Below are 22,601 nucleotides of genomic sequence, written 5' to 3'. Positions count from 1 at the left end.
CTGGGTTGCAAGGGAAACTGGGGATGGGCTGGAAAGCCAAGCAGGAGTGATTTCTTCCCCATGGGCAGTAGTGGGAAGTATTTGACCTCCCACAACTTAGGAACACCTGTACCTCCTGAAACATGCGTGGAGGTTTTACCATCTCAATCAGACACAAAAATATGTTCTGTTATCCTGCGTGTGCGGTGATTCCTACAACGGTCGGCAATGCATGTGTTCCATTAGAACCACTAGCTTATTTCTTCTGAGTGTATTCCAGGGAGGGCTGCGAGAGAAAGCTGGGGGTTCGGCTGGAAAGCCAAGTAGCAACAATTGCCTAGAGATTGACTGGAGAGATAATTATCGGACTTCTCATAAACAGGGTATTCCTGTGCCCCCAGTCATCTGTGTGGTGTGGGGCTCCACACCCCCCACAAACAAAGCCGTGTTCCGGAGTTTTGAGTGTGTTGGGTACCTCCAAACGACAGCAGCGACGGGGATCTGATAGAATCACTAATATTGTCATATCTAGGTTTTTTCTTAGGCCGGGCTGCAAGGGATATTTGGGAGTTGGTCTGGAAAGCGAAGAAGTAGGGAGTACCCCCCAATGGCAGTGGAGGCAATTAGGCGACATCTCCAAACCTGGGAACAGCTGTACCCCCAGAAACATACCTGGAATGTATTTTCCTAAACCATAATAAACACAAAGATGTGTCCAATATCCTGAGTTTGGGTAGGTTTCTACAAATGTGAACAGCACCTGGGATATAATAGCACCAGTATTCCCTATTCCGTGATTGTTTTCACAGGCCTGGCTGCGAGGTAATTCTGTGGGTTGGGCTGAAATTCGTAGAAGCAGCAAGTTACTCCCCATGAAATTTTGAGGTAATTTTCCGAAGTCCCACAGACTTGGAACAACTGTGCCACCCGAAACAAGCTTGGAGTTTGTTTACCCATCTCCATCAGACCCACAAAGATTTCTTCTGTTATCCTAGGTGTGGGATGTTTCCTACATCGCTAGGTAGCGACTGGGTTCCAATACAACCAATAGCATATTATCCCTGAGTGTTTACCCAGGCCGAGTTTGAGGGATAACTGGGCGTTGGTATGGAAAGCCAAGTAGCAGCGAGTGCCCCTAGTTGGACTATGGATGTAATTAACAGACTTCTTCCTAACAGGGAAAATCATGTGCCCCAGCAGTGAGTGTGCATTGGGGCTTCACCACTCACCCCAACAATGCCGTGTTCCGGAATCGTGAGTGTTTGGAGGTTCCTCCAACAGACAGCAGCGCCCTGGTTCTGACAGAATGTCTTAGATATTTAATCCCTGTGTGTTATCCACAGTCGGGCTGCAAGGGAATGCTAGGATTAAGGCTGGAAATCGAAGTGAAGAGAGTGCTTCCCCATGGGCAGTGGAGGTAATTAGCCAACATCTCCCATCCTGGGAACACCTGCACCCCAGAAACATGCCTTTAGTGTGTTTTCCTACTCCATAACACACACAAAGTTGTATTCTGTTTTCCTTAGTATGTTGAGGTTTCTACAACTGTCAGGATCGCCTGGGTTCTAATAGAACTTGTAGCTTTCCTTCCCAGAGTGTTTTCCGAGACCGGGCTGAGAGTGAAATCTGGGGAATTGCCTGAAAATCCAAGAGGCAGCGAGTGCCCCAAGATGCACTGTGGAGGTAATTAACTGACTTCTATATAACTAGGAAATAATAGTGCCCCCAGCCATGTGTGTGGTGTGGGGTTTCACAACTCCCCAATCATAGCCGTGTTTGGGAATCCTGTGTGTGTGGAGGTTCCGGCAACAGACAGCAGAGCCGGGGATCTTATAGAATTACTTAGTTTGTCATTTCTGGGTGTTTTCCTAACCCGTGCAGCAAGGAAAAGCTGGGAGTAGGGCTGTAAAACGAAGAAAATCAGAGTGCCTCCCCATGGTCAGTTGAGGAAATTAGTCAAAATCTCACATCCTGGGGACACCTGCACCCCAGAAACATGCCTTTATTGTGTTTTATTACTCCATCACACACACAAAGAAATGTTCTCTTTTCTTTAGTGTGGGGAGGTTTCTACAAATTTCAGGAGCAAATTGGTTCTAAAAGAACCTGTAGTTTTTATTCCGTGAGTTTTCCCCAGGCCGGGCTGCAAGGGAAACCTGGGGGATGGGCTGGAATTCCAAGTAGCAGGGAGTGCCCCGAGATGGACTGTAGATGGAATTAGCGGACTTCTCCCTAACAGGGAAAAACTTGTGCCCCCAGCCATGTGTGTGTTGTTGGGCTTCACAACTCACACAAGCAAAGCCGTGTTTGGGAATCCTGTGTGTTTTGAGGTACCTCCAACAGACAGCAGCGCCAGGGTTCTGATAGAATCACTTAGTCTGTAATCCCTGGGTGTTTTCCTAACCCGGGCTGCTAGGGAAAGCTGGGAGTAGGGCTGGAAAACGAAAAAATCAGTGTGCCTCCCCATGGACTCTGGAGATAATTAGCCAACTTCTCCCAGCCTGGTTAAGCCTGCACCCCAGAAACATGCATGGAGTGTGTTTTCCTACTACATAACACACACAAAAAAGTGTTCTGTTACCCTGTGTATTGGGAGGTTTCTACAACTGTCAGCAGCGCCTGGGTTCTAATTAAAAATTAAGCTACATTTTCTGAGTGAACTCTCAGGCTGGGTTGCAAGGGAAACTGGGGATGGGCTGGAAAGCCAAGTAGGAGCGATTTCTTCCCCATGGGCAGTAGTGGGAAGTATCTGACCTCCCACAACTTAGGAACACCTGAACCCTCTGAAACATGCGTGGAGGTTTTACCATCTCAATCAGACACAAAAATATGTTCTGTTATCCTGCGTGTGCGGTGGTTCCTAAAACGGTCTGCAGTGCCTGGGTTCCATTAGAACCACTAGCTTATTTCTTCTGAGTGCTTTCAAGGGCGGGCTGCATGGGAAAGCTGTGGGTTGGGCTGAAATTCTTAGAAGCAACAAGTTACTCCCAATGAAATTTTGAGGTATTTTTCCGACGTCCCACAGTCTTGGAACAACTGTGCCCCCGAAACATGCGTGGAGTTTGTTTACCCATCTCCATCAGACCCAGAAAGATTTCTTCTGTTATCCTAATTGTGGGATATTTCCTAAAACGGTAGGTAGCGACTGGGTTCCAATAAAACCAATAGCATAATATCCCTGAGTGTTTATCCAGGCCGGGCTGTGAGGGAAAGCTGGGGGTTGGTATGGAAAGCCAAGTAGCAGCGAGTGCTTCTAGATGGTCTATGGATGTAATTAGCAGCCTTCTCCCTAACAGGGAAAATCATGTGCCACAAGCAGTGAGTGTGCGGTGGGGCTTCATCACTCCACCCAACAAAGTCTTGTTCCGGAATCATGAGTGTTTTTAGGTTCCTCCAACAGACAGCAGTGCCCTGGTTCTAACAGAATGTGTTAGATTTGTAATCCCTGTGTGTTTTCCACGGTCGGGCTGCAAGGGAATGCTAGGATTAGGGCTGGAAATCGAAGTGAAGTGAGTGCTTCCCCATGGGCAGTGGAGGTAATTAGCCAACATCTCCCATCCTAGGAACACCTGCACCCCAGAAACATGCCTTTAGTGTGTTTTCCTACTCCATCACACACACAAACTTTTATTCTGTTTTCCTTAGTATGTTGAGGTTTCTACAACTGTCAGGATCGCCTGGGTACTAATAGAACTTGTAGCTTTCCTTCCCTGAGTGTTTTCCGAGAACGGGCTGAGAGTGAAATCTGGGGAATTGGCTGAAAATCCAAGAAGCAGCGAGTGCCCCAAGATGCACTGTAGAGGTAATTAACTGACTTCTCAATAACAGGGAAATACTTGTGTCCCCAGCCATGTGTGTGGAGTGGGGCTTCACAACTTCCCAATCAAAGCCGTGTTTGGGAATCCAGTGTGTGGGGAGGTTCCTGCAACAAACAGCAGCGCCACTGTTCTGATAGAATTAATTAGTTTGTCATCCCTGGGTGTTTTCAACTGTCGGGCTGCAAGGGAAACCTGGGAGTAGGGCTGGAAAATGAAGAAAATCAGAGTGCCTCCCCATGGGCAGTGGGAGTAATTAGCCAAAATCTCCCATCCTGGGAACACCTGCACCACAGGAACATACCTTTAGTGAGTTTTCCTACTCCATCACACACACAAAGAATAGTTCTCTTTTCCTTAGTGTGGGGAGGTTTCTACAAATTTCAGGAGAAACGTTTTTCTAAAAAAACCTGTAGCTATTTTTCCCTGAATTTTTCCCAGGCCGGGCTGCGAGGAAACGCTGGGGGTAGGGCTGGAAATCCAAGCAAATGCAAGGGCCTCCACATGGACAGTGGAGGTAATTATACGAACTTCCACAACCTAAGAACGCCTGTACAAACTGAAACATGCGTCGAGTTACTTTACCCAACTCTATCAGACACTCAACGAATTGTTCTGTTACCCTGAGTGTGGGGAGGTTCCTACAACTGTCTGCACCAATTGGGTTCCTATAGAACACTAGATTACTTGCCCTGAGTGTTTTCAATGGCCGGGCTGCGAGTGAATTCTGGGGGATTGGCTGAAAATCCAAGAAGCAGCGAGTGCCCCAAGACGCACTGTGGAGATAATTAGCGGACTTCTCCCTAACAGGGACAAATCTGTGACCCCATCTTTCTGCGTGGTTTGGGGCTCCAAAACTCCCAAAATGCAAAGACTTGTTCCAGAATCCTGAGGGTTTGGAGGATCCTCAAACAGACAGCAACACCGTGGTACTGATATAATCATTTATTTTTCATCACTGGGTGTTCCACTAGTCCAGGTTACAAGGGAAAGCTGGGAGTTGGACTTGAAAACGAAGAAGAAGTCAATGCATCCCCATGAGTAGCGAAGGAAACTAGCCGACATCTCCAAACCTGGGAAAAGCTGGATCCCCAGAAAAATGCCTGGCGTCTGTTTTCCTACTCCATCACACACAGAAATTTTGTTCTGTTATCCTGAGTGTTCGAAGGTTTCCACAATTGTCAGCAGCGCATGGGTTCTAATAGCACCAGTAGCTTCTTTTCACTTTGTGTTTCCCCAGGCCGGGCTGCAAGGGAAACCTGGGGGTTGGGTGGGAATTCCAAGTTGCAGGGAGTGCCCTAAGATGGACTGTTCAGGTAATTAGCGGACTTCTCCCTAACAGGGAAAAACTTGTGCCCCCAGTCATGTGTGTGTTGTGGGGTTTCACAACGCACACAAGCAAAGCCGTGTTTGGGAATCCTGTGTGTTTGGAGGTCCCTCCAACAGAGAGCAGCGCCAGGGTTCTGATAGAATCAATTAGTCTGTTATCCCTGGGAGTTTTCCTAACCCGGGCTGCAAGGGAAAGCTGGGAGTAGGGCTGGAAAACGAAGAAAAACAGAGTGCCTCCCCATGGACTCTGGAGATAATTAGCCAACATCTCCCAACCTGGTTAAACCTGCACCCCAGTAACATGCATGGAGTGTGTTTTCCTACTACATAACACACAAAAAAGAAGTGTTCTGTTACCCTGTGTATTGGGAGGTTTCTATAACTGTCAGCAGCGCCTGGGTTCTAATTAAAAATTAAGCTACATTTTCTGAGTGTTCTCTCCGGCTGGTTTGCAAGGGAATCTGTGGAATGGCTGGAAAGCAAAGCAGGAGCGATTTTAACCCCATGGGCATTAGTGGGATGTTTCTGACCTCCCACAATCTAGGAACTCCTTTACACCCTGTAACAAGCGTGGAGGTTTTACCATTTCAAACAGACACAAAAATATTTTCTGTTATCCTGCGTGTGCGGTGGTTCCTACAACGGTCTGCAGCACCGGTGTTCCATTAGAACCACTAGCTTATTTATTCTGAGTGTTTTCCAGGGTGCGCTGCGAGGGAAACCTTGGGGTTTGCCTGGAAAGCCAAGTAGCAACAAGTGCCTAGAGATTGACTGTAGAGATAATAAGCGGACTTCTCATAAACAGGGAATACCTGTGCCCCCAGTCATCTGTGTGGTGTGGGGCTCCACACTTCCCTTAAGCAAAGACGTGTTCCGGAATTTTGAGTGAGATGGGTACCTCCAACCGACAGAAGCGACGGGGTTCTGATTGAATCACTTAAATTGAAATACCTTGGTGTTTTCTTAGGCCGGGCTGCAAGGGATATTTGGGAGTTGGTCTGGAAAGCGAAGAAGTAGAGAGTGCATCCCCATTGGCAGTGGAGGTAATTAGGCGAAATCTCCAATCCTGGGAACAGCTGTACCCGCAGAATGATGCCTGGAGTGTATTTTCTTAAACGATCATACACACAAATATGTGTTCCGCTATCCTGAGTTTGGGGAGGTTTCTACATCAGTGAACAGCGCCAGGGATATTATAGCAATAGTATTTCCTTTTCCGTGATTGTTTTAACAGGCCAGGCTGAGAGGTAAAGCTGTGGGTTGGGCTGAAATTCGTAGAAGCAGCAAGTTACTCCCCATGAAAATTTGAGGTATTTTTCCGAAGTCACACAGTCTTGGAACACCTGTGCCCCCTGAAATATGCGTGGAGTTTGTTTACCAATCTCCATCAGACCCACAAAGATTTCTTCTGTTTTCCTAGGTGTGGGATGTTTCCTAAAATGGTAGGTAGCGACTGGGTTCCAATACAACCAATAGCATAATATCCCTGAGGTTTTACCTAGGCCTGGAAGTGAGGGAAACCTGGGGGTTGGTATGGAAAACCAAGTAGCAGTGAGTGCCCCTAGATGGACTATGGATGTATTTAGCAGACTTCTCCCTAACAAGGAAAATCATGTGACCCCAGCAGTGAGTGTGAAGTGGGGATTCAACACTCCCCCCAATAAAGCCGTGTTCCGGAATCGTGAATGTTTGGAGGTTCCTCCATCAGACAGCAGTGCCCTGGTTCTAACAGAATGTCTTAGATTTGTAATCACTGTTTGTTTTCCACGGTCGGGCTGCAAGTGAATGCTAGGATTAGGGCTGGAAATCGAAGTGAAGAGAGTGCTTCCCCATGGGCAGTGGAGGTAATTAGCCAACATCTCCCATCCTGGGAACACCTGCACCCCATAAACATGCCTTTAGTTTGTTTCCTTACTCCATCACACACACAAAGGAGTATCATGTAATTCCTTAGTATGTTGAGGTTTCTACAACTGTCAGAATTGCCTGGGTTCTAATAGAACTTGTAGTTTCCTTCCCTGAGTGTTTACCGATACCAGGCTGAGAGTAAAATCTGGGGAATTTGTTGAAAAGAAAAGAAGCAGCGAGTGCCCCAAGATGCACTGTGGAGGTAATAAACTGACTTCCCAATACCAGGGAAATACTTGTGCCCCCAGCCATGTGTGTGTAGTGGGGCTTCACAACACACCAATCAAATCCGAGTTTGGGAATCTTGTGTATTTGGAGGTTCCTGCAACAGACAGCAGCGCCGGTGTCCTGATAGAAGTACTTAGATTTTCATCCCTGGTTGTATTCCTAACCCCTGCAGCAAGGGAATTATGGGGGTAGGGCTGGAAAACGAAGAAAATCAGAGTGCATCCCCATGGGCAGTGGATGTAATTAGCCAAAATCTCCCTTCCTGGGAATACCTGCACCCCAGAAACATGCCTTTATTGTGTTTTCCTACACCATCACACACACAAAGTAGTGTTCTCTTTTCCTTAGTGTGGGGAGTTTTCTACAAATTTCAGGAGCAACTTTGTTCTAACAGAACCTGTAGCTTTTATTCCCTGAGTTTTTCCCAGGCCGGGCTGCGAGGAAATGCTGGGGGTAGGGCTGGAAATCCAAGCAACTGCAAGGGCCTCCACATGTAAAGTGGAGTTAATTATACGAACTTCCACAACCTAAGAAAGCCTGTACAATCTGAAACATGCGTGGAGTTAGTTTACCCAACACTATCAGACACTCAAAGAATTGTTCTGTTATCCTGACTGTGGGGAGGTTACTACAAATGTCTGCAGCACTTGGGTTCCTATAGAATACTAGATTACTTGCACTGAGTGTTTAGAAAGGCCGGGCTGCGAGTGAATACTTAGGGATTGGCTGAAAAGCCAAGAAAAAGCGAGTGCCCCAAGACACACTGTGGAGGTAATTAGCGGACTTCTCCCTAACAGGGACAAATCTGTGACCCCATCCTTCTATGTGGATTGGGGCTCCACAACTCCCAACATGCAAAGACTTGTTCAAGAATCCTGAGGGTTTGGAGGATCCTCCAACAGACAGCAACGCCGGGGTACTGATAGAATCATTTATTTTTCATCCCTGGGTGTTTCACTAGTCCGGGCTACAACGGAAAGCTGGGAGTTGGGCTTGAAAACGAAGAAGAAGTCAATGCATCCCCATGGGCAGTGAAGGAAACTAGCCGACATCTCCCAACCAGGGAAAACCGGGATCCCCAGAAAAATGCCAGGCGTGTGTTTTCCTACACCATCACACACAGAAAGATTTGTTCTGTAATCCTGAGTGTTCGAAGGTTTCCAGAATTGTCAGCAGCGCATGGGTTCTAATAGAACCTGTAGCTTCTTTTCCCTGTGTGTTACACCAGACCGGGCTTCAAGGGAAACCTGGGGGTTGGGCTGGAAATCCAAGTAGAAGGGAGTGCCCCGAGATGGACTGTAGAGGGAATTAGCGGACTTCTCCCTAACAGGGAATAACTTGTGCCCCCAGGCATGTTTGTGTTTTGGGGCTTCACAACTCACACAAGCAAAGCCGTGTTTGGGAATCCTGTGTGTTTGGAGGTCCCTCCAACGGACAGCAGCGCCTGGGTTCTGATAGAATCACTTAGTCTGTCATCCCTTGGTGTTTACCTAGCCCGGGCTGCAAGTGAATGCTTGGAGTAGGGCTGGAAAACGAAGAAATCAGAGTGCCCCCCATGAACACTGGAGATAATTAGCCAACGTCTCCAAGCCTGGTTAAGCCTGCACCCCAGGATCATGCATGGAGGGTGTTTTCCTACTACATAACACACACAAAGAAGTGTTCTGTTACCCTGTGTATTGGCAGGTTTCTACAACTGTCAGCAGCGCCTGGGTTCTAATTAAAATTTAAGCTATATTTTCTGAGTGTTCTCTCAGGCTGGGTTGCAAGGGAAACTGGGGATGGGCTGGAAAGCCAAGTAGGAGCGATTTCCTCCCCATGGGCAGTAGTGGGAAGTATCTGACCTCCCACAACTTAGGAACACCTGTACCCCCTGAAACATGCGTGGAGGTTTTACCATCTCAATCAGACTCAAAAGTATGTTCTGTTATCTTGCGTGTGCGGTGGTTCCTAAAACGGTCTGCAGTGCCTGGGTTCCATTAGAACCACTAGCTTATTTCTTCTGAGTGCTTTCCAGGGCGGGCTGCATGGAAAAGCTATGGGTTGGGCTGAAATTCGTAGAAGCAGCAAGTTACTCCCCATGAAAATTTGAGGTATTTTTCCGACGTCCCACAGTCTTGGAACACCTGTGCCCCACGAAACATGCGTGGAGTTTGTTTACCCATCTCCATCAGACCCAGAAAGATTTCTTCTGTTATCCTAATTGTGGGATATTTCCTAAAACAGTAGGTAGCGACTGGGTTCCAATAAAACCAATAGCATAGTATCCTTGAGTGTTTAACCAGGCCGGGCTGTGAACGAAAGCTGGGGGTTGGTATGGAAAGCCAAATAGCAGTGAGTGCCCCTAGATGGCCTATGGATGTAATTAGTAGACTTCTCCCTAACAGGGAATATCATGTGCCAAAAGCAGTGAGTGTGCAGTGGGGCTTCATCACTCCCCCTAAAATGTTGTTCCGGAATCGTGAGTGTTTGGAGGTTCCTCCAACAGACAGCAGTGCCCTGGTTCTAACAGAATGTCTTAGATTTGTAATCCCTGTGTGATTTCCACGGTCGGGCTGCAAGGGAAAGCTGGGAGTAGGGCTGGAAAACGAAGAAAATCAGAGTGCCTCCCCATGGGCATTGGAGGAAATTAGCCAAAATCTCCCATCCTGGGAACACCTGCACCCCAGGAACATGCCTTTAGTGAGTTTTCCTACACCATCACTCACACAAAGAATAGTTCTCTTTTCCTTAGTGTGGGGAGGTTTCTACAACTTTGAGGAGCAACGTTGTTTTAACAGAACCTGTAGCTATTTTTCCCTGAGATTTTCCCAGGCCGGGGTGCGAGGAAACGCTTGGGGTAGGGCTGGAAATCCAAGCAAATGCAAGAGCCTCCACATGGACTGTGGAGGTAATTATACGAACTTCCACCACCTAAGAACGCCTGTAAAAACTGAAACATGCGTCGAGTTAGTTTACCCAACTCTATCAGACACTCAACGAATTGTTCTGTTACCCTGAGTGTGGGGAGGTACCTACAACTGTCTGCAGCACTTGGGTTCCTATAGAACACTAGATTACTTGCCCTGAGTGTTTTCAAAGGCCGGGCTGCGAGTGAATACGGGGGGATTGGCTGAAAAGCCAAGAAGCAGCGAGTGACCCAAGACGCACTGTGCAGGTATTTAGCGGACTTCTCCCTAAAAGTGACAAATCTGTGACCTCATCTTTCTGCGTGGTTTGGGGCTCCAAAACTCCCAAAATGCAAAGACATGTTCCAGAATCCTGAGGGTTTGGAGGATCCTCCAACAGACAGCAACGCCGGGGTACTGATAGAATCATTTATTTTTCATCACTGGGTGTTTCACTAGTCCAAGCGACAAGGGAAAACTGGGAGTTGGGCTTGAAAACGAAGAAGAAGTCAATGCATCCCCATGAGTAGCGAAGGAAACTAGCCGACATCTCCCAACCTGGGAAAACCTGGATCCCCAGAAAAATGACTGGTGTGTGTTTTCCTAATCCATTACACACAGAAAGATTTGTTGTGTTATCCTGAGTGTTCGAAGGTTTCCACAATTGTCAGCAGCGCATGGGTTCTAATAGCACCAGTAGCTTCTTTTCACTTTGTTTTACCGCAGGCCGGGCTGCAAAGGAAACCTGGGGGTTGGGCGGGAAATCCAAGTAGCAGGGAGTGCCCTGAGATGGACTGTTCAGGTAATTAGCCTACTTTTTCCTAACAGGGAAAAACTTGTGCCCCCAGCCATTTGTGTGGTGTGGAGCTTCAAAACGAACACAAGCAAAGCCGTGTATGGGAATCCTGTGTGTTTGTATGTCCCTCCAAGAGACAGCAGCGCCAGGGTTCTGATAGAATCAGTTAGTCTGTTATTCCTGTGTGTTTTCCTAACCCGGGCTGCAAATGAATGCTGGGAGTAGGGCTGGAAAACGAAGAAAAACAGAGTGCCTCCCCATGGACTCTGGAGATAATTAGCCAGCATCTCCCAACCTGGTTAAACCTGCACCCCAAAACATGCATGGATTGTGTTTTCCTACTATATAACACACACAAAAAGTGTTCTGTTACCATGTTTATTGGGAGGTTTCTACAACTGTCAGCAGCGCCTGGGTTCTAAGTAAAAATTAAGCTACATTTTTGAGTGTTCTCTCAGGCTGGGTTGCAAGGGAAATTGGGGATGGGCTGGAAAGCAAAGCAGGAGCAATTTCCACACCATAGGCTGTAGTGGGAATTATCTCACCTCCCACATTCTAGGAACACCTTTACTTCCTGAAACATGCGTGGAGGTTTTACCATCTCAATCAGACACAAAAATATGTTCTGTTATCCTGCGTGTTCGGTGGTTCCTACAACGGTCTGCAGTGCCTGTGTTCCATTAGAACCACTAGCTTATTTTTCTGAGTGTTTTCCAGGGCGGGCTGCGAGGGAAACCTGGGGGTTCGGCTGGAAAGCCAAGTAGCAACAAGTGCCTAGAAATTGACTGTAGAGGTAATTAGCGGACTTCTCATAAACAGGGAATTCCTGTGCCCCCAAGTATCTGTGTGGTGTGGGGCTCCACACTTCCCATAAGCAAAGCCGTGTTCCGGAATTTTGAGTGCGATGGGTACCTCCAACCGACAGCAGCGATGGGGTTCTGATTGAATCACTTAAATTGAAATACCTTGGTGTTTTCTTAGGCCGGGCTGCAAGGGATATTTGGGAGTTGGTCTGGAAAGCGAAGAAGTAGGGAGTGCATCCCCAATGGCAGTGGAGGTAATTAGGCGAAATCTCCAAACCTGGGAAAAGCTGTACCACCAGAATCATGCCTGGAGTGTATTTTCATAAACCATCATACACATAAATATGTGTTCCACTATCCTGAGTGTGGGGAGGTTTCTACAACTGTGAACAGCGCCTGGGATATTATAGCAATAGTATTTCCTTTTCCGTGATTGTTTTCACAGGCCTGGCTGCGAGGTAAAGCTGTGGGTTGGTCTGAAATTCGTAGAAGCAGCAGGTTAATCCCCATGAAAATTTGAGGTATTTTTCCGACGTCCCACAGCCTTGGAACACCTGTGCCCCTGAGACATGCGTGGAGTTTGTTTACCCATCTCCATCAGACCCACAAAGATTTCTTCTGTTATCCTAGGTGTGGGATGTTTCCTAAAATGGTAGGTAGCACTGGGTTCCAATACAACCAATAGCATATTATCACTGAGTGTTTACCCAGGCCTGGATGTGAGGGAAACCTGTGGGTTGGTATGGAAAACCAAGTAGCAGCGATTGCCCCTAGATGGACAATGGATGTAATTAGCAGACATCTCCCTAACATGGAAAATCATGTGACCCCTGCTGTGAGTGTGCAGTGGGGATTCAACACTCCCCCCAACAAAGCCTTGTTCCTGAATCGCGAGTGTTTGGAGGTTCCTCCAACAGAAAACAGTGCCCTGGTTCTAACAGAATGTCTTAGATTTGTAATCCCTGTGTGTTTTCCACGGTCGGGCTGCAAGGGAATGCTAGGATTAGGGCTGGAAATCGAAGTGAAGAGAGTGCTTCCCCATGGGCAGTGGAGGTAATTAGCCAACATCTCCAATCCTGGGAACACCTGCACCCCATAAACATGCCTTTAGTTTGTTTCCTTACTCCATCACACACACAAAGCAGTATCATGTATTCCTTAGTATGTTGAGGTTTCTACAACTGTCAGGATCGCCTGGGTTCTAATAGAACTTGTAGCTTTCCTTCCCTGAGTGTTTTCCAATACCAGGCTGAGAGTGAAATATGGGTAATTGATTGAAAAGCCAAGAAGCAGCGAGTTCCCCAAGATGCACTGTGAAGGTAATTAACTGACTTCTCAATAACAGGGAAATACTTGTGCCCCCAGCCATGTGTGTGGAGTGGCGCTTCATAACACCACAATCAATGCCGAGTTTGGGAATCCTGTGTATTTGGAGGTTCCTGCAACAGACAGCAGTGCCGTTGTCCTGATAGAATTACTTAGTTTGTCATTCCTGGGTGTTTTCCTAACCCGTGCTGCAAGGGAATGCTGGGAGTAGGGCTGGAAAACGAAGAAAATCAGAGTGCCTCCCCATGGGCAGTGGATGTAATTAGCCAAAATCTCCCATCCTGGGAATACCTGCACCCCAGAAACATGCCTTTATTGTGTTTTCCTACTCCATCACACACAAAAATTAGTGTTCAATTTTCATTAGTGTGGGGAGGTTTCTACAACTTTCAATAGCATCTTTGTTCTAACAGAACTTTTAGCTTTAATTCCCTGAGTTTTTCCGAGGCCGGGCTGCAAGGAAACGCTGGGGGTAGAGCTGGAAATCCAAGCAACTGCAAGGGCCTCCCCATGGACAGTGGGTTTAATTATACGAACTTCCACAGCCTAAGAACGCCTGTACCATCTGAAACATGCGTGGAGTTAGTTTACCCATCTCTATCAGACACTCGATGAATTGTTCTGTTATCCTGAGTTTGGGGAGGTTCCTACACATATCTGCAACACCTGGGTTCATATAGAACCCTAACTTACTTGCCCTGAGTGTTTTCAAAGGCATGGCTGTGAGTGAATACTGGGGGATTGGCTGAAAATCCAAGAAGCAGATAGTGCCCCAAAACGCACTGTGCAGGTAATTAGCGGACTTCTTCATAACAGGGACAAATCTGTGACACCATTCTTCTGCGTGGATTGGGGCTCCACAACTTGCAACATGCAAGGCTTGTTCCAGATTCCTGAGGGTTTGGATAATCCTCCAACAGACAGCAATGCCGGGGTACTGAAAGAATCATTTATTTTTTATCACTGGGTGTTTCACTAGTCCGGGCTACAAGGGAAAGCTGGGAGTTGGGCTTGAATACGAAGAAGAAAACAGTGACTCCTCATGAGCAATGAAGGAAACTAGCCGACATCTCCCAACCTGGGAAAACCTTGATCCCCAGAAAAATGCCTGGCAAGTGTTTTCCTACTCCATCACACACAGAAATATGTGTTCTGTTATACTGAGTGTTCGAAGGTTTCCACAATTGTCAGCAGCGCATTGGTTCTTTTAGCACCTGTAGCTTCTTTTCCCTGTGTGTTACCCCAGGCCGGGCTCCAAGGGAAATCTGGGCGTTGGGCTGGATATCCATGTAGAAGGGAGTGCCCCAAGATGGACTGTAGAAGGAATTAGCGGACTTCTCCCTAACAGGGAAAAACTTGTGTCCCCAGCCATGTGTGTAGTGTGGGGCTTCAAAACTCAAACAAGCAAAGCCGTGTTTGGGAATCCTGTGTGTTTGGAGGTCCCTCCAACAGACACCAGTGCCAGGGTTCTGATAGAATCACTTAGTCTGTCATCCCTGGGTGTTTTCCTAACCCGGGCTGCAAGGGAAAGCTGGGAGTAGGGCTGGAAAACGAAGAAAACCAGAGTGCCTCCCCATGGACTCTGGAGATAATTAGCCAACGTATCCCAACCTGGTTAAACCTGCACTCCAGAAACATGCATGGAGTGTGTTTTCCAACTACAAAACACACACAAAGAAGTTTTCTGTTACCCTGTGTATTGGGAGGTTTCTACAACTTTCTGCAGTGCCTGGTGTCTAATTAAAAATTAAGCTACATTTTCTGAGTGTTTTCTCAGGCTGGGTTGCAAGGGAAATTGAGGATGGGCTGGAAAGCCAAGCAGGAGCGATTTCCTCCCCATGGGCAGTAGTGGGAAGTATCTGACCTCCCACAACTTAGGAACACCTGTACCCCATGAAACATGCGTGGTGGTTTTACCATCTCAATCAGACACAAAAATATGTTCTGTTATTCTGCATGTGCGGTGATTCCTACAACGGTCTGCAATGCCTGTGTTCCATTAGAAAAACTAGCTTATTTCTTCTGAGTGTATTCCAGGGCGGGCTGCGGAGGAAAAATGGGGGTTCGGCTGAAAAGCCAAGTAGCAACAAGTGCCTAGAGATTGACTGTAGAGATAATTATCGGACTTCTCATAAACAGGGAATTCCTGTGCCCCCAGGCGTCTGTGTGGTGTGGGGCTCCACTCCTCCCCCAAGCAAAGCCATGATCCGGAATATTGAGTGTGTTGGGTACCTCCAACCGACAGCAGCGACGGGGATCTGATAGAATCACTAATATTGTCATATCTAGGTGTTTTCTTAGGCCGGGCTGCAAGGGATATTTGGGAGTTGGTCTGGAAAGCGAAGAATAGAGAGTACCCCCCAATGGCAGTGGACGTAATTAGGCGACATCCACAAACCTGGGAACAGCTGTACCCCCAGAAACATACCTGGAATATATATTCCTAAAACATAATACACACAAAGATGTGTTCCGCTATCCTGAGTGTGAGGAGGTTTCTACATCTGTGAACAGCACCTGGGATATAATAGCACCAGTATTTCTTTTTCCGTGAATTTTTTCACAGGCCTGGCTGCGAGGTAAAGCTGTGGGTTGGGCTGAAATTCATAGAAACAGCAAGTTACTCCCCATGAAAATTTGAGGTATTTTTACGACATCCCACTTCCTTGGAACAACTGTGCCCCCCGAAACATGCGTTGAGTATGTTTACCCATCTCCATCAGACCCACAAAAATTTCTTCTGTTATCCTAGGTGTAGGATGATTCCTACATCGGTAGGTAGTGACTGGGTTCCAATACAACCAATAGCATATTATCCCTGAGTGTTTACCCAGGCCGAGCTTTGAGGGATAGCTGGGCGTTGGTATGGAAAGCCAAGTAGCAGCGAGGGCCACTAGATGGACTATGGATGTAATTAGCAGACTTCCCCCTAACAGGGAAAATCATGTGTCCCCAGCAGTGAGTGTGCAGTGGGGCTTCATCACTCCCCCCAACAAAGCCGTGTTCCAGAATCGTGAGTGTTTGTAGGTTGCTCCAACAGACAGCAGCGCCCTGGATCTGACAGAATGTCTTAGATTTTTAATCCCTGGGTGTATTCCACGGTCGGGCTGCAAGGGAATGCTAAGATTAAGGCTGGAAATCGAAGTGAAGAGAGTGCTTCCCCATGGGCTGTGGAGGTAAATAGCCAACAACTCCCATCATGGGAACACCTGCACCCCAGAAACATGCCTTTCGTGTGTTTTCCTACTCCATCACGCACAGAAATTTGTATTCTGTTTTCCTTAGTATGTTGAGATTTCTACAACAGTCAGGATCGCCTGGGTTCTAATAGAACTTGTAGCTTTCCTTCACTGAGTGTTTTCCGAGACAGGGCTGAGAGTGAAATTTGGGGAATTGGCTGAATATTCAAGAGGCAGTGAGTGCCCCAAGATTCACTGTGGAGGTAATTAAGTGAATTCTCAATAACAGTGAATTACTTGCACCCCAAGCCATGTGTGTGGAGTGGGGCTTCACAAATCCCCAATCAAAGCCGTGTTTGGGAATTCTGTGTGTGTGGAGGTTCCTGCAACAAACAGCAGCTCCGTGGTTCTGATAGAATTACTTAGTTTTTCATCCCTGGGTGTTTTCCTAACCCGTGCAGGAAGGGGATGCTTGGAGTAGGGCTGGAAAACGAAGAAAATCAGAGTGCCTCCCCATGGGCAGTGGAGGTAATTAGTCAAAATCTCCCATGTGGGAACACCTGCACACCAGCAACATGCCATTAGTGTGTTTTCCTACTCCATCACACACACAAAGAAGTGTTCTTTTTTTCCTTAGTGTGGGGAGGTTTCTAAAACTTTCAGGAGCAACTTTGTTGTAACAGATCCTGTAGCTTTTATTCCCTGAGTTTTTCTCAGGCCGGGCTGCGAGGAAACGCTGGGGGAAGGGCTGGAAATCCAAGCAACTTCAAGGGCCTCCCCATGGACAGTGGAGTTAATTATACGAACTTCCACAACCTAAGAAAGCCTGTACCACCTGAAAAATGCATGGAGTTGGTTTACCCATCTCTATCAGACACTCGACGAATTGTTCTGTTACCCTGAGTGTGGGGAGGTTCCTACAACTCTCTGCAGCACCTGGGTTCCTATAGAACCTTAGCTTACTTGCCCTGAGTGTTTTCTTAGGCCGGGCAGCGAGTGAATACTGGGGGAATGGCTGAAAAACCAAGAAGCATCGAGTGCCCCAAGACTCACTGTGGAGGTAATTAGTGGACTTTTCCATAACAGGGACAATTTTGTGACCCCATCCTGCATGGATAGGGGCTCCATAACCCCCAACATGCAAAGACTTGTTCCAGAATCCTGAGGGTTTGGAGGATCCTCCAACAGACAACAACGACGGGGTACTGATAGAATCATTTATTTTTTATCCCTGGGTGTTTCACTAGTCCGGGCTACAAGGGAAATCAAGGAGTTGGGCTTGAAAACAAAGAAGAAGACAGTGACTCCCCATGGGCATTGAAGGAAATTAGCCGACATCTCCCAAACTGGGAAAACCTGGATCCCCAGAAAAATGCCTGGCGTGTGTTTTCCTACTCCATTACACACACAAAGGAGTATCATGTTTCCTTAGTTTTTTGAGGTCACTAAAGCTGTCAGGATCTCCTGGGTTCTAATAGAACTTGTAGCTTTCATTCCTTGAGTGTTTTCGGAGACCGGGCTGAGAGTGAAATCTGCGGAATTGTCTGAAAAGCCACGAAGCAGCGAGTGCCCCAAGATGCACTGTGGAGGTAATTAACTGACTTCTCAAAAACAGGGAAATACTTGTGCCCCCAGCCATGTGTGTGGAGTGGGGCTTCACAACTCCCCAATCAAAGCCGTGTTTGGGAATCCTGTGTGAGTGGAGGTTCCTGCAACAGACAGCAGCGCCGGTGTTCTGACAGAATGTCTTAGATTTTTAATCACTGGGTGTTTTCCTAACCCGTGCAGCAAGGGAAAGCTGGGAGTAGGGCTGGAAAACCAAGAAAATCAGAGTGCCTCCCCATGGGCAGTGGAGGTAATTAGACAAAATCTCCCATTATGGGAAAACCTGCACCCCACAAACATGCCTTTAGTGTGTTTTCCTACTCCATCACACACACAAAGAATTGTTTCTTTTTTCCTTTGTGTGGAGAGGTTTCTACAACTTTCAGGAGCAACTTTTTTCTAACAGATGCTGTAGTTTTATTCCCTGAGTTTTTCCCAGTCCGGGCTGCGAGGAAACGCTGGGGGTAGGGCTGGAAATCCAAGCAAATTCAAGGGCCTCCACATGGACACTGGAGGTAATTATACGAACTTCCACAACCTAAGAACGCCTGTACCACCTGAAATATGCGTGGATTTAGTTTACCCATCTCTATCAGACACACAACGAATTTTTCTGTTACCCTGAGTGTGGGGAGGTACCTACAACTGTCTGCAGCACCTGGGTTCCTATAGAACACTAGCATACTTACCCGGAGTGTTTTCAATGGCCGGGATGCGAGTGAATACTGGGGGATTTGCTGAAAACCAAGAAGAAGCGAGTGCCCAAAGACGCACTATGGAGGTAATTAGCGGACTTCTCCCTAACAGGGACAAATCTGTGACCCCAAGTTTCTGCGTGTATTGGGGTCCACAACTCCCAACATGCCAAGTCTTTTTCCAGAATCCTGAAGGTTGGGAAGATCCTCCAACAAACAGAAACGCCGGGGTACTGATAGAATCATTTATATTTCATCCCTGGGTGTTTCACTAGTCCGGGATACAAAGGAAAGCTGGGAGTTGGGCTTGAAAACGAGAAAGAAAACTGTGACTCACCATGAGCAGTGAAGGAAACTAGCCGACATCTCCCAACCTGGGAAAACCTGGATCCCCAAAAAATGCCTGGCTTGTGTTTTCCTACACCATCACACACAGAAAGATGTGTTCTTTTAACCTGAGTGTTCGAAGGTTTCCACAATTTTCAGCAGCGCACTGGATCTAATACACCAGTAGCTCATTTTATATGTGTGTTATCCCAGGCCGGGCTGCAAGGGAAACCTGGGGGTTGGGCTGGAAATCCAAGTAGCAGGGAGTGCCCCGAGATGGACTGTAGAGGGAATTAGCAGACTTCTCCCTAACAGGGAAAATCTTGTGCCCACAGCCATGTGTGTGTTCTGGGGCTTCACAAATCACACAAGCAAAGACGTGTTTGGGAATCCTGTGTGTTTGGAGGTCCCTCCAACAGACAGCGGCGCCAGGGTTCTCATAGAATCAATTAGTTTGTCATCCCTGTGTATATTCTTAACCAGGGCTACTAGGGAAAGATTGGAGTAAGGCTGCAAAACTAAGAAAAACAGAGTGCCTCACCATGGACTCTAGAGATAATTAGCCAACATATCCGAAACTGGTTAAACCTGCACCCCAGAATAAGGCATGCATGTGTTTTCCTAATACATAACACACACAAAGAAGTGTTCTGTTACCCTGTGTATTGGGAAGTTTCTACATCTTTCAGCAGCGCCTGGGTTCTAATTAAAATTTAAGCTACATTTTCTGAGTGTTCACTCAGGCTGTTTTGCAAGGGAAACTGGGGATGGGCTGGAAAGCCAAGCAGGAGCGATTTCCTCTCCATGGGCTGTAGTGGGAACTATCTGACCTCCCACAACTTAGGAACACCAGTACCCCCTGAAACATGCGTGGAGGTTTTACCATCTCAAACAGACACAAAAATATGTTCTGTTAATATGCGTGTGCGGTGGTTCCTCAAACGGTCTGCAGTGCCTGTGTTCCATTAGAACCACTTGCTTATATTTTCTGAGTGTTTTCCAGGGCGGGCAGCGAGGTAAACCTGGGGGTTCGGCTGGAAAGCCAAGTAGCAACAAGTGCCTAGAGATTGACTGTAGAGGTATTTAGCGGACTTCTCATAAACAGGGAAATCCTGTGCCCCAGGCATCTGTGTGGTGTGGGGATCCACACCTCCCCCAAGCAAAGCCGTGTTCCGGAATTTTGAGTGTGTTTGGTACCTCCAACCGACAGAAGCAACGGGGTTCTGATAGAATCAATAATATTTTCATATCTAGGTGTTTTCTTAGGCCGAGGTGCAAGGGATATTTGGGAGTTGATCTGGAAAGCGAAGAAGTAGAGAGTGCCTCCCAAATGTCAGTGGAGGTAATTAGGCGACATCTCCAAACCTGGGAACAGCTGTACCCCCAGAAAAATGCCTGGAGTGTATTTTCCTAAACCATCATACACACAAAAATGTGTTCCGCTATCCTGAGTGTGGGGAGGTTTCTACAACTGTGAACAGCGCCTGGGATATAATAGCACCAGTATTTTCTTTTCCGTGATTGTTTTCACAGGCCTGGCTGCCAGGTAATTCTGTGGGGTGGGCAGAAACTCGTAGAAGCAAGAAGTTACTCCCCATGAAATTTTGAGATACTTTACCGACGTCCCACAGCCTTGGAACACCTGTGCCCACCGAAACATGCGTGGAGTTTTTTTACCCATCTCCATCAGACCCACAATGATTTCTCCTGTTATCCTAGGTTTGGGATGTTTCCTAAAACGTTAGGTAGCGTCTGGGTTCCAATACAACCAATAGCATATTATCCCTGAGTGTTTACACAAGCCGGGCTGTGAGGGAAACCTGGGGGTTTGTATGGAAAACCAAGTAGCAGAGAGTGCAACTACATGGACTATTGATGAAATTAGCAGACTTCTCACTAACAGGGAAAATCATGTGCCCCCTGCAGTGAGTGTGCATTGGGGCTTCACCACTCCCCCCAACAAAGCCGTGTTCCGGAATCATGAGTGTTTGGAGGTTCCTCCAACAGACAGCAGTACCCTGGTTCTGACAGAATGTCTTAGATTTTTAATACCTGGCTGTTTAACACAGTCGGGCTGCAAGGGAATGCTAGGATAAGTGTTGGAAATCGAAGTGAAGAGAGTGTTTCCCCATGGGCAGTGGAGTTAATTAGACAACATCTCCAATCCTGGGAACACCTGCACCGCAGAAACATGCTTTTAGTTTGTTTTCCTACTCCATCACACACACAAAGGAGTATCCGGTTTCCTTAGTATGTTGAGGTTTCTACAACTGTCAGGATCGCCTGGGTTCTAATAGAACTTGTAGCTTTCCTTCCCTGAGTGTTTTCCGAGACCGGGCTGAGAGTGAAATCTGGGGAATTGGCTGAAAAGCCAAGAAATATCGAGTGCCCCAAGATGCACTGTGGAGGTAATTAACTGAATTCTCCATAACAGGGAAATACTTGTGCCCCCAGCCATGTGTGTGGAGTGGGGCTTCACAAATCCCCTATCAAAGCCCTGTTTGGGAATCCTGTGTGTGTGGGGGTTCCTGCAACAGACAGCAGCGCCGGTGTTCTGACAGAATGTCTTAGATTTTTAATCACTGGGTGTTTACCACGTTCGGGCTGCAAGGGAATGCTTGGATAAAGCTGGAAATCGAAGTGAAGAGAGTGTTTCCCCATGGGCAGTGGAGGTAATTAGCCAACATCTCCCACCCTGGGAACACCTGCACCCCAGAAACATGCCTTTAGTGTGTTTTCCTACTCCATCACACACACAAAGGAGTATTCTGTTTTCCTTAATATGTTGAGGTTTCTACAACTGTCAGGATCGCCTGGGTTCTAATAGAACTTGTAGCTTTCCTTCACTGAGTGTTTTCCGAGACAGGGCTGAGAGTGAAATCTGGGGAATTGGCTGAATCCACGAAGCAGCGAGTGCCCCAAGATGCACTGTGGAGGTAATTAACTGACTTCTCAAAAACAGGGAAATACTTGTGCCCCCAGCCATGTGTGTGGAGTGGGGCTTCACAAATCCCCAATCAAAGCCGTGTTTGGGAATCCTGTGTGTGTGGAGGTTCCTGCAACAGACAGCAGTCCCGGTGTTCTGATAGAATTATTTATTTTGTCATCACTTAGTGTTTTGCTAACCCGTGCAGCAAGGGAAAGCTGGGAGTAGGGCTGGAAAACGAAGAAAATCCGAGTGCCTCACCATGGGCAGTGGAGTTAATTAGCCAAAATCTACCATCCTGGGAACACCTGCACCCCAGAAACATGCCTTTATTTTGTTTTCATACTCCATCTCACACACAAAGAATTGTTCAATATTACTTAGTGTGTGGAGGTTTCTACAACTTTCAGGAGCAACTTTGTTCTAACAGAATCTGTAGATTTTATTCCCTGAGTTTTTCTCAGGCCGGGCTGCGAGGAAACGCTGGGGGTAGGGCTGGAAATCCAAGCAACTGCAAGGGCCTACCCGTGGACAGTGGAGGTAATTATACGAACTTCCATAACCTAAGAACGCCTGTACCACCTGAAACATGCGTGGAGTTAGTTTACCAATCTCTATCAGACACTCAACGAATTGTTCTGTTACCCTGAGTGTGGAGAGTTTCCTACAACTGTCTGCAGCACCTTGGTTCCTATAGAACCCTAGCTTACTTTCCCTGGTGTTTTCAAAGGCCGGGCTGCGAGTGTATTCTGGGGGATTGGCTGAAAAGCCAAGAAGCAGCGAATGCCCCAAGACGC

This window comes from Camelus bactrianus, chromosome 1 (assembly GCF_048773025.1).
Source record: "Camelus bactrianus isolate YW-2024 breed Bactrian camel chromosome 1, ASM4877302v1, whole genome shotgun sequence".
Taxonomy (NCBI): Eukaryota; Metazoa; Chordata; class Mammalia; order Artiodactyla; family Camelidae; genus Camelus; species Camelus bactrianus.
Note: the sequence above shows the minus strand (reverse complement) of the source record.